Below are 12,872 nucleotides of genomic sequence, written 5' to 3'. Positions count from 1 at the left end.
TACCTAAAAGTTCCTATTAGGACCAAATACAATGAAACAAACACCTTTAAACATTAAGTTTGTGCAAAAACACCCAAATGTTCATGTTCTGTTAGGGAGGTCAGTACACACATACAGACATATTAACAGAGCAAGTTAGTCTTGTACAAGACTTCCACTGCAGCCTGAGGATGGTATATAAAAACTTTTTCCCAAACAAAGAGGTGTTTTGTAACCATAAGTTCTGGTTTTCAGCTACAGAGACATCACTGGTTTTTGAGGCAATTGTTGCTGAGATTTGACGCTCTGTAAATAAAACTGAATTCAACTGACTTTATTCCAATTTACATATACAGAAGATAATATCCCCTGGCCATAAACCCACAGCTCATTTCCTGAGGATATTATTTGCTTTTTATTCATTTGTAGCCATCTCATGATCTCATTTTTCATTTTCCTACATAAACATTTAGGATAACAAAGGAAAATGTAAAAAAAAATTTTAACATTCAGATGACTCTTAAAAAACTGAGTCTCTTTTTACCCTAAGGATACACAATGCCACCAAAAATGTTATATAGTCAGGTTTTTCTACAGGGTGGCCATTTATATGGATACAGCGTAATAACATGGGAATGGTTGGTGATATTAAAGTCCTGTTTGTGGCACATTAGTATATATGAGGGGCAAACTCCTCAAGATGGGTGGTGACCATGGTGGCCATTTAGAAGTCGGCCATCTTGGATACAACTTTTGTTTTTTCAATAGGAAGAGGGTCATGTGACACATCAAACTTATTGGTAATGTCCAACCCGTTCTCACTCCCAAAGCGTAACATTTTACGCTAGGTGACAAATCGTCACCATATTACGTTTTCGGCTACCCACCACGTTCCTAAATGACGACCTCGGAAAAAGAGGAAATATGAGAACCGTCTGGACTGAACCTACACATGTTCGCTCTTTTTCTTCAAATCGCTTAGAAACACGCTATTTAACATCATTAAAGTCCTGGTTAAGGTCAGGAATAAGGTTATGGTCAGGGCTAGGGATAAGGTTAGGTTTAGGGCTGGAATACAGGGCTGGAACGTCTACTACCGCGGGAGCGTCATTGCACTGGATTCCAGCCATAACCCGCCGCGTACCATAAGAACGCCGAAGGTCTCCTTTCGCGTTCCTCAGGAACGCCGCGGGACGTGACAAAACGTCGACATGTTACGCCTCGGGAGTGAGAACGCTCTGTAATGTCACAAGAACAACAATGGTGTGCTTGGTTTCAACGTAACTTTATTCTTTCATGAGTTATTTACAAGTTTCTCTTTGTTCACAGCCATTGACATGTCGAAGAGGTTAACATGTGAGGAGCGGATCGAAATTGTGTTGATATCTGGTGAACGCAGTAACCGGGTCATTACAGCAGATTTCAATGCAAGACACCCTACGAGACCACCCATCTCCCATGCTACAGTCAGCAAACTGCTTGCTAAGTTTCGTGAAACTGGTTCAGTGTTGGATTTGCCAAAATGTGGACGCAAGAAAACTGTCACTAATGAAGAAACATCAGTGGCTGTCCTAGCTTCATTCAGCAAGAGCCCACAGCGTAGCACTCGCCGCATGTCACTGGAGAGTGGCATTAGTGGAACATCCCTTGGGCGGATATTAGCTACTCACAAATGGCACCCTTACAAACTCCAGCTACTGCAGCATCTCAGAGGATGACCCAGATCGGCCACAGAATTTGCAGAATGGGCAAAACAAAAACTGGAAAAGGACCCTCAGGTCACGCAGAAGATTTTGTTCAGTGATGAGGCAAACTTTTATGTGAATGGTGTTAACAAACAAAACCACTGCTATTGGTCTGACACTAACCCTCATTGGATGGATCCCTCCAAGACTGTTGGAACAACAAAAGTGATGGTTTGGTGTGGTATATGGGGTACAACGATAGTGGGTCCATTCTTCATCAATGGAAACCTCAAGGCCACTGGATATTTGAAATTGCTACAGGATGATGTAGATGAACAGTTTCCTGGAAAGTGGATTGGTCATCGTGGGCCAGTTGAATGGCCCCCAAAGTCTCCCGATCTGACCCCTTAGACTTTTATCTTTGGGGTCATCTGAAGGCAATTGTCTATGGTGTGAAGATACGAGATGTGCAGCACCTGAAACTACACATACTGGATGCCTGTGCTGGCATTTCTCCTGCGGTGTTGCTATCAGTGTGTGAAGAGTGGGAGAAGAGGGTTGCATTGACAATCCAACACAATGGGCAGCACATTGAACACATCTTATAAGTGGCCAGAAACTTGTAAATAACTCATGAAAGAATAAAGTTACGGTGAAACCAAGCACACCATTGTTGTTCTTGTGACGTTACCAATAAGTTTGATGTGTCACATGGCCCTCTTCCTATTGAAAAAACAAAAGTTGTATCCAAGATGGCCGACTTCTAAATGGCCACCGTGGTCACCACCCATCTTGAGGAGTTTGCCCCCTCACATATACTAATGTGCCACAAACAGGACTTTAATATCACCAACCATTCCCATGTTATTACAGTGTATCCATATAAATGGCCACCCTTTATATTTATTTCCTTACTCTTCTTATATTTATTGTTTGTTTACTTGCACTGCTGTAGCTGGAGCCTCGTCGTCTCGTCTCTCTATATACTGGACTGTATGTAGCGGAGATGACAATAAAGTTTACTTTGACTTCAGCAGCGAGCAGGCGCACCGAGGGCTCTCGCGCTCACTTTTCGTGTATAGAATTTCGAAAAAACATCGGTGCAAATTATAAGTCTGTATCATAATGTCTGGTGTTTTCGTGTTTGTTGTTTTGCCTTTATTTTGTTTTATTTTGCGAGTTGGTTATTAGATGCTGCTCCCCGCCGCCCCGCCCTCTCCTCCCTGTGCCGCAAGCAGCAGGCGCACCTCGCAAACGGAGGGCGCCCTTACTCCCAGCAAATGGGCGATAGAAAGCCGATCAGTGCCTGTACCATTCCCAATATGCGCCGGCTGATGTCGGGGCAGCATGAGTACGAGCAATTTTTTTTTTTTTTTGCCGATGCCCCTGATGCCGCCCCCCACCACGATGCCGCCCCGGGCAACCGTCCGTGTCGCCCGTATCAAAAACCGCTACTGATCAGGGACAAACAGAGACTGCAGCGCGTTGTGCGCTCTGCTGAGAAGGTGATTGGCTGCAAACTCCCATCTCTGCAGGACCTGTACACCTCCAGGACACTGGGGCGTGCAGCTCAGATCACAGCTGACCCTTCTCACCCTGGACACAGTCTGTTTCTGTTAAGAAAAAAATATACCATCTCAAAAGAAACACAACTCAAACATGCACACAACAAGACAACACAGCCTGTTCCCCTACAGCACAGCAGATTTCAACATAAGCCACAGCACTATAACCCAGCTCAGTGTATTCATCAGCAGAAATATCTTATTTTAATAGTTTTTAAATAGAGTGTTTGACAGCTTCGCGTGTCATTTTTCTACAATGCCAATCCGATTACTCATATCATGTGAGGATGAAGACAGCACTGCTTGATAAGATTGTCAAGGTGTGCTGTGTTTTGGTGAATATGTGCCCCAGTGTGGTTGTCAAACCAGGGCCAAATGTAACTTGCTCTTGTTGAATATTCATAAAACTGCTGTGTTGCATGTACAGTTCATTGTAAACAATTGTACTTTCTGTAAAGTGCTTTCAATAAAACAGAAAAGAAAAGTATGTTTTGTTTTGGGTTTTTTTATTCAAAATCTGTTCACATGTACTTAGCAAGAGTGAGTACACAGCGTGAGGAAGGCGAAAAGCAAAGCCAGCGTATGAAGGTAATATTGAAGTAGGCTTAGTTTTGAAGTGGTGAAAGGCAAAGGCATGAGTGTAAGGTAATAAAGGGTAATAAGAGAGATGTAGAGCGGGCGGAGGACTTGGCTGGAGCAGGAAAAAGCAAAAAGGAAACGCCAGTGCACGTCTCCCCGCCCCCCAAGCGAGGGCCGTGGCACTGAGTTCGTGAGGGGCGCTCTGCAGCAGAGTCCTCCACCACATGTCATACGCCAAACGGCCGGCCAGAGAAGGCTTGAAAAAAAGGACATTTATCATTTCTTCTTCAGCCAGCTTTTTTTCTCATTGTTTTTACAAAGTACACATTAAGCTTCTTCTGCAATAACACACTAATTACACATGGAAAGCTACCTACTTCTTTCTTCATTGGAAACAATTAGACTTTCTGTAAAGTGGTTTCAATAAAACAGAAAAGAAAAGTGTGTTTTGTTTTGTTTCTTGCCTACAACAAAATGGGACCCAACCACTTTAATCACCCAACTTAAACTCCCTCACGCTCTGTCTACTATAGGGCGGAGGAGCGTCATGTCACGGCCCACGCCCCCTCCCGCCATGACACCAGGCCAAACAAAGCACACGGAAGTCTCAGCTATGCTTCCTACCAGCTGTGTTGTCGGTTGCAACCTTAGATCACACCATAGGGAAGGCAAGAAGCTGGAAAATCGCCTCTCTTTTCATCCTTTCCCCTCCTGGAGGCAACGGGAGTTATCTCATGTATCCGATATTACTAAACGAAGACGTCAGGCTTGGATTGCAGCGCTCACACGAGCGGATATCGACTTCTCTGCCATCCCCAATTTTTTTTTGTTGTTGCATTGCTCGCGGCATTTTCTTTCCGGTGAGTTCTAAATAAATTCATATCTCTCTTAATAGGCTTTAGTGTTATTTTGAATGCGCTGAGGTCATAGATCATTAGATAAAACATCCTAATGTGGGATGCTGCAGAACCACGTCATGTTGACGGAGTAGCTTATTATTATTTGGCATTATTGCAGGCAAACCAGCATATGAAATGGGTGTAACAAATCCAGACTGGGCTCCAACGCTGCCCATGGGGCACGGCGACATACCTGTGTCAAACTCGGACCTGCACGCATGGCGAATGCAGCGAAAGTGAAAAAGAGCACCCATCGGAGGTAAACCCCCCCCAAACGTACCAAATTGCTCTCATTGTACGCTAATCTGCACATAACTTTCAGATGAATCACGCACCTGGAATACTGGTGTACATTTACCTTATGTGTATGCACTAATTTTATCTTACAGGCTTTCGTTATACAGCAGCAGAGTCTGAAGGTGTGCCCCGTGCAGAAGTAATAGATGAAGATCTGACAGAAGACCAACAACAAAATCACCATGTCGTGGAGGCTGTGGACAAGTGGAGGTTGAGGTACCAGCTGCAAATGTGGACAGTGGTCATCAGACAGACAGCGTCACGGAAGCTAAAGGGCAGACGAAGGATTGTGTGTGCAGTGAACAGGGCAGAGCAGAAATAAACCGGCTGCTGGAGGAGAACAGACTGCTTCGATCACAGTTGCAAAAGACAGAGCTGAATGAAAATGTCTATTCTATTAACACACAGTGAGTGAGAAAGGTGACTGGAAAGGGAAAAACTCAATGCATCATGGGAATCCCCAGTAGCCTACGTCTATTGCAGCATAACTAAGGGAGGATTCAGGGTCACCTGGTCCAGCCCTAACTATATGCTTTAGCAAAAAGGAAAGTTTGAAGCCTGATCTTATTAAACCCAAAGTACTTACTAGCTAACTGACTGGATGCCCATCAACCTTATAAATCCTGCTGTGTGTGTGTGTGTGTGTGTGTGTGTGTGTGTGTGTGTGTGTGTGTGTGTGTGTGTGTGTGTGTGTGTGTGTGCAGAGAGACAGCCAGGTTCATAATGGATATGTTTTTGTTGTTGTTTTAAAAAAGGAGCCACATTCAGGTTAAAGTGTAGGATGTTGGATCAGTGTTTCAATATTTATATCTTTTATTACATGTACATGTGGTTTGGTTATTTGCCTTTTGATTGAAAGTACACTAAGAGGACTTTTTTTATTAGTGATCTTAATAGTTTTGTTTTTTTTTAATCTAATTGAATACAATCTATTTGTGTATGATTGTCAGTCCAATGAGGGAGAGAGGAGAACATGAGGAGAAAGTACAAGGTCAGGAAGAACCAGGTAAGAAAACAGACAGGAAATACTAACAGGCAAAACATAAACTGTTAAACTGAAAAAACGCAGACATCGCGAGGAAGGCAAGGCAACTGAAGAAGAACGGTAAAATACAACATACATGGGTAACAAACTGTAAGATTTTCATTAAGCTAAACGGGACACCAGAAGAGGCAAAAGTACTGATAGTGAGGAACATGGAGGATCTGGACAAGTACAACTGACACTAATGTATCGAGGTAATATATAACTCTAATGACAATCAAATGATAAATACACCAACATCTCTAATTACACCAGGAAATGACATGGACACGTTGAAATTAATTCTTCAACAGAAAGTAATTGATCTAGATTGTGAATATAAGGAGCATAATATAATAGATCCAGAAATAGATTCTGGAAGTAACTTTCTCTCTACTTTTGTTAAAAATTGTAATTATTTCACTCAGGAACAATATGAAAAAGAAATTAACCTAGACGGGAAGCTCTCATTAATTCACTTTAACAGCAGAAGTATGTACTCTAATTTTGATTTCATTAAGGACTATTTGCAACAATTTTCTCGCCCCTTTAGTGTTATAGCCATCACTGAAACTTGGTTCAATGTCGATAAAGGAATAGATTTTTGTTTGAATGGATATGATTTAAAATACATGAATAGATTAAATAAGGCGGGCGGCGGGGTTGCTATATATGTTCATAACTCTATAAACTATAATGTTGTAACAACTATGTCTATGGCTATTGATGGAATTTTGAAATGTTTGACTATTGAGATCATGAATGAAAAAAAGAGAAATGTTATAATAAGTTGTATATATCGGACACCCAGTTCAAGTATTGACACTTTTAATGAATGGATAGAAAAAACGTTGCTTCGGTGAACCAAAAATTACTATTTATCTGTGGTGATTTTAACATTGATTTGCTAAATCCAACAAGGTTAAAAGCCATTGATGACTTTACTGACACGATGTACAGCTTATCACTATATCCAACAATAACAAAGCCAAGCAGAATAACTTCACATAGCGCCACTATTATTGACAACATTTTTACTAATGTCATGGATTTCCAAATTAATAGTGGTCTGCTTGTCTGTGATATAACTGACCACTTACCAGTTTTTACTTTGTGTGACTGTGATTTAAAAAAAATAGATACCAAGATCATGATAGCAAAGCGAACAATAAATGAAGAAGCAATTCATGCCTTCAATTTCGATTTAGCACAACAAGATTGGAGTTCGGTGTATGAAGAGTCAGATGTGGACAAGGCTTATGACAATTTCCTAGATATTTTTACTATGTGGTACAATAAACATTGTCCTGTAAACGAACACATGACAAAGAAAAAAAAGATAAAAAGTCCTTGGCTCACAAAAGGAATTATTAATGCTTGCAAAAAGAAAAACAATCTGTATAAACAGTTCATCAAAGTAAAAACAAAAGAAGTGGAACAAAGATATAAAGCATATAGAAATAAATTGACTGATATTATAAGAACGAGCAAACAACTTTATTATAGAAGAAGATTATATGAAAATAAAAACAATATAAAAGGAACTTGGGATGTGTTAAACAACTTAATTAAACAAGGATCTTCTGGAACATCATATCCTGAATATTTTACTGATGCAAATGGTGAAAATCACAACATGAGTAATATTGTCGATGGGTTCAATAAATTCTTCATAAATGTTGGCCCTGAACTAGCAGCGGACATCCCGTGTCATAAAAATGAAATATCAGTAATATAAAATCAAATCCCTTTTCACTGTTCCTCTCAGCTACAAATGAGCAAGAAGAAATAAATATCACATTAAAATGTAAAAGTAAGTCTTCAATGGATTATTATGACATAAATATGTCTGTAGTTAAACAGGTTATTCTGAATATTGCTAGTCCCTTAACATATATCTGTAATTTATCATTTCAGTCAGGTTGTTTTCCAAAAAAAATGAAAATTGCGAAAGTAATACCACTATATAAAAGTAATGACAAACACAGTTTTACCAATTATAGGCCTATTTCTCTACTGCCTCAATTCTCAAAAATTCTAGAAAAACTTTTTAATTCAAGATTAGAAAATTCCTTGAAAAACATCAAATAATAAATGTTGGTCAGTATGGTTTCAGAACACAAAGAACCACCTCAATGGCGATAATTTGGATGTTTTACCAGTCGGTGGTTGCTGGAGTACTTTTCTATGCTGTGGTGTGCTGGGGGAGCAGCACAGCAAAGAAGGACTCATGCAGGCTGGAGAAACTGATCAGGAGGGCTAGCTCTGTGGTCGGCATGAAGCTGGACACTCTGGTGACAGTGGCAGAGAAAAGGACATTAAAGAAACTGATGGACATTATGGACAATGCTGGGCATCCTCTGCACACGGCCATTAACAATCAGAAGAGTCTGTTCAGTGACAGGTTGCTTCTCCCCAAGACAAGAACTAACAGACTTAAAAACTCCTTTGTCCCACACGCCATCAGACTGTTTAACTCCTCTCTGGAGGGGAGAGGGAGGGGAGACAGGAGGACAAAGGAGGGGGGAACAACTAAGCTGTAGTGCCTCTTCACCTCACTGTGCAATACCTTGTGCAATACTTTTGTAAATAGTCAACAGTGCAATAGACTCAATACTTGAAATGTGCAATTCACTGGTATTTTTATTCCTATTTATTCTATTTATCCCCTTCGTATATTTTATTTATATTTTCTCTCTGTATTTATATATATGTGTGTGTGTGTGTATTATATACATATATATATATATATATATATATATATATATATATATATATATATATATATATATATATATAAAAATAAAATATTCTGTAACTCTGTAACTTCTGTTGGTGCTGTGCTTTTTTGGAAATCGAATTTCCCAGAGGAACCCACCCGAGGGATTAATAAAGTTCTATCTAATCTAATCTAATCTAATTGAGGCAGTAGAAGAAATTACTGATGCACTGGACAAAAATAAATATGCAGTTGGTATTTTTGTTGATCTCAAAAAGGCCTTCGACACAATTAATCACTCAATTTTATTGGATAAATTGGAAAGATATGGTATTCGAGGGAAAGCTGGTAACTGGTTAAAAAGTTATCTAACGGGTCGGGAACAATATGTTAGCATAGGGCATTACCATTCAGAGAAACTTGGTATTACATGTGGTGTTCCCCAAGGGTCAGTGTTGGGACCAAAACCTTTCAATGTATACATAAATGATATTTTTGATGTTTCTCAAGTACTTAAACTCATACTGTTCGCAGATGACACCAACATATTTTTCAGTAGCGATGATTATACTGATCTTGTAATGACCGTAAACAGGGAGCTACAATTAATAAAAAAATGGATGGACATAAATAAATTATCATTAAATATAAATAAAACTAAAGCAATGTTTTTTGGTAATTTAAAATATAATATAGAATTACCAATTATCATTGAAGGTGTACCAATTGATAATGTGAGTGAAAACAAATTTTTGGGAGTTATAATTGATAACAAAATTTCATGGAAACCCCACGTCAGACACATAAAAACCAAAATTTCCAGAAGCCTCGCAGTTTTGAACAAAGTGAAACAATTCCTTGATAAAGATGCACTTCATACTCTGCACTGTACCCTGGTTCTTCCATATCTTACATATTGTGTGGAAGTGTGGGGAAACACATATAAAAACACAACTAATCCATTAGTCACAGTACAGAAACGAGCACTGCGTATTATTCACAAGGCTGGTTATCTAGATCATACTCACAAATTCTTTCTTCAGGCAAAGTTACTTAAATTCCAGGATCTGGTTAATTACAATACATCCATAATTTTGTATAAAGCTTTTACTAAACTTTTACCGGCAAATTTACAAACTAGATTTGAAATTCGAGAAAAGGTTTATAATGTGAGAGGCTTTGGAGAATTCAAATTACCCAGAACTCGAACAACCCGTAAAGGCTTTTGTGTGTCTGTATGTGGTGTGAAAATCTGGAACAGTCTGAGTTTACAATTGAAACAATGCAAAAATATTCATAGATTTAAATTTCTCTACAAACAGTTGGTCTGGTCACAGTATACTCAATGATGCTTTTAGTGTGCTCTGTAATGTCTGTTCTCTTACCATTGCTGGTATGGATTCAAAAAAAAAGGAAAAAAAAGAGTGTGCGCATGTATGTGCATATATGTACATGTGTGTGTAGATATATATGTATGTATATGTATGTGTGTTTGTTACTTGTAGTTATTACTGCCTGTTACCTGTGGTAATGTAATTTATAATTTATATATTCTGTATTCAGTTATGAAGGCTCTAATTGTTGTTTGCGAGCTGCCGCTTAGATGCTTGTATGTGCCCGGGGCTGTTGATGGGACTGTATGCAATGATGGGCGTAGCTGCGGGAAGTTTATTGTTTTGTTTTGTTTTTTGTTTTTTTGTTGATGAGTGAGTATAGGGGTGGGATTTAATAAGTTTTCTTCGTCCCACTCCTTTTTCAGGCAATTTTTGTTTTTTGTTTTGTGCATTTTATGTTCAATATAGGTATTTGTTGTGCCTGGAAATGAACAAATAAATGAATGAAATGAATGAATGAAACTGGCAAAGAAAAAGAACAACAAATTTTACTCGTACAATCTGGAAGTTGTGTTCTCCCTATATTAAAGCTGCTATACAGAGTCTGCAAAACAAACTGGGTTGTCAGCCCTGGCACTGCATTACCATATTGAACTTCAGTCAGAGGAAGTCACGGTTGCCAAAAACTTTTTGACCATGGGTCAAAGCAGACAGTGGCGTGTCCCCAGGCGGGGTGGCCTGGGGGGGCACAGGCCACCCCCCCAACCAGACTGGCCACCCCAGGTGCCACCCCAAAGGCAAAACAATAAAATTCAATCAAATATCAAATGTACGATTATGGTTTCACGGTGAAGCTCAGATATCCGAGTGTAAGTGAATGCAGCATCGGCTTCTGCGCTAACACGTTAGCAAAGGTAGGAGAGCCAAGCAGAAAGACGCACTGCAGGAAACTATTTTCGGTGAAAGAAAATGAGGACAGAATAAATGTCCCGGTAAGTAATATTAAGTTTGTTGAGTTTAGTAAACTTCGGTGAAATTAGAATACCAAGGAAAAAAATAACACTTAAAGAATTATTGCAGCCGTCGAATATTTCAGACAGTATGCTACTGAGGGCAGCTAACATAAGAGTTATGAGTTATAAGATATAATCTAAGTCGTAACATTGCTGTATGGAGCTGCAGATTTGGTTGCAGGTTAACATAGCTGGACTGGCCATCGGGCATACCGGGCATATGCCCGGTGACTTATTTTTTATTTATTTTGTAATGGCATGAACAATGAGAGGTGGTGGATTGGCCAGATGCAGGTCGATGTGTAGAAATAACTCCGTTGTTTGGTGGTGGCTATGGCGGGGCTTCCACAGAGGCCAGCAGGTGGATGAGGGAAGGGGAGGCAGGAGGAGAGCCCCGAGGCAGCCGCCAGTCCGAGTGTCAGGTGAACTGAACTTCAGGTAAGAAGTTATGACCTGCAGTCTATCTGGGTCAGATATAAACCAAGTTTAGGTGGAGTTTATTTTCGTTATGCTGACTTTTTACTGTCAGTTACAATAACTCGTACTGCGTGCTAGCTAGCAGGACGGAGTTTTTATACAGTACAGCTGGGTGGGTGCTATGATGTTACTGATAGTGAACTTTATTTTATTCATAAGGTTAGTTAGTAGAGTTTCCAACGGCTCCTTAAAAAAATGGAATGGTCCCTCATTCAGAGAAAATATTACACGTTTCGTATTGAGCTGTTTGTCCCGGGCTTTCGCTATAATGAAAAAAGACACAAAGCTGGAGTTATTCTGTGTTTACGCTGCACAGCTGCCTCTTCTTCTCTCATCCTCTCCCCTCTCTCTCCTGTTGCTACTTCAATCATGAAACTGATCAGTGATCAGCTGATCAGCTTTTCTCTCTTGTTTGTTTATCGCCCACTTTGCCAGCGGATGTCGCGCTAAACAACAGCAGCACGTTTAAGCTTGATCAGCTGTTGTTAGAATATATTTAATATTAATTTCTAGTATCAGCTGATGTTTGCTGGAGCCACAGCTGTAAAGCTGCTGGTCATGATGTTGGTTTGGATATGTGGTGAGAGGGAAACATGAGGATGAAACCAGGAGATGTCCTTACTAGAGATGGCACGATACCACTTTTTTATGTCCGATACCGATACCGATATCATAAATTTGGATATCTGCCGATACCGATATGAATCCGATATAGTGTTTTTTAATAAACAAAACTGTTTTTTAAAATATCTTGCTGCATTTTGCAAGTCTGCAAGTTCATACTCAAGTTTAAAACAACAACTACACTAAAGCTATTCTGTTATACCTGTATGCAAAAAAAAATATTTCATAGTTCAGCAATACTGATCAATCTAATAAACTTAAACCTACACCATCCTCCCTATTCTGGTATTTTAAAGAGTACTTAGCGTAAATATTAAGCAACCTAACTAATAGGGTTCCAACTCCCAGCAACAACAAAAATAAATAAATAAAAAATAGGGAACCACCCCTCACGCTCCACCTCATGATGCTTAATCGACGTAATCAACCTTAATTTGATGCAGTGTGAAAAAAAATGCACAGAAATCAATTACTTTTCAAGAAATATTAAATAGATTCAACATCTTTCTTCAACAAAATTGCAGACTGCACAGATGGTACCTTCCCAAAGGAAAAAGTACTATAGCTTACTAGGGTATATATATTAGACTTAATAGTTACTATATGCAGTAATTGACTTCTATTCATTTTACATCAAATTTAAACTTTGGGTGTCAGATAATTATTTATTAAAAGCT

Source organism: Astatotilapia calliptera, chromosome 1 (genome assembly GCF_964374335.1).
Source record: "Astatotilapia calliptera chromosome 1, fAstCal68.1, whole genome shotgun sequence".
NCBI classification, from domain to species: Eukaryota; Metazoa; Chordata; class Actinopteri; order Cichliformes; family Cichlidae; genus Astatotilapia; species Astatotilapia calliptera.
The sequence above is the reverse complement of the archived record's forward strand: the minus strand, read 5'-3'. Positions refer to the sequence as shown.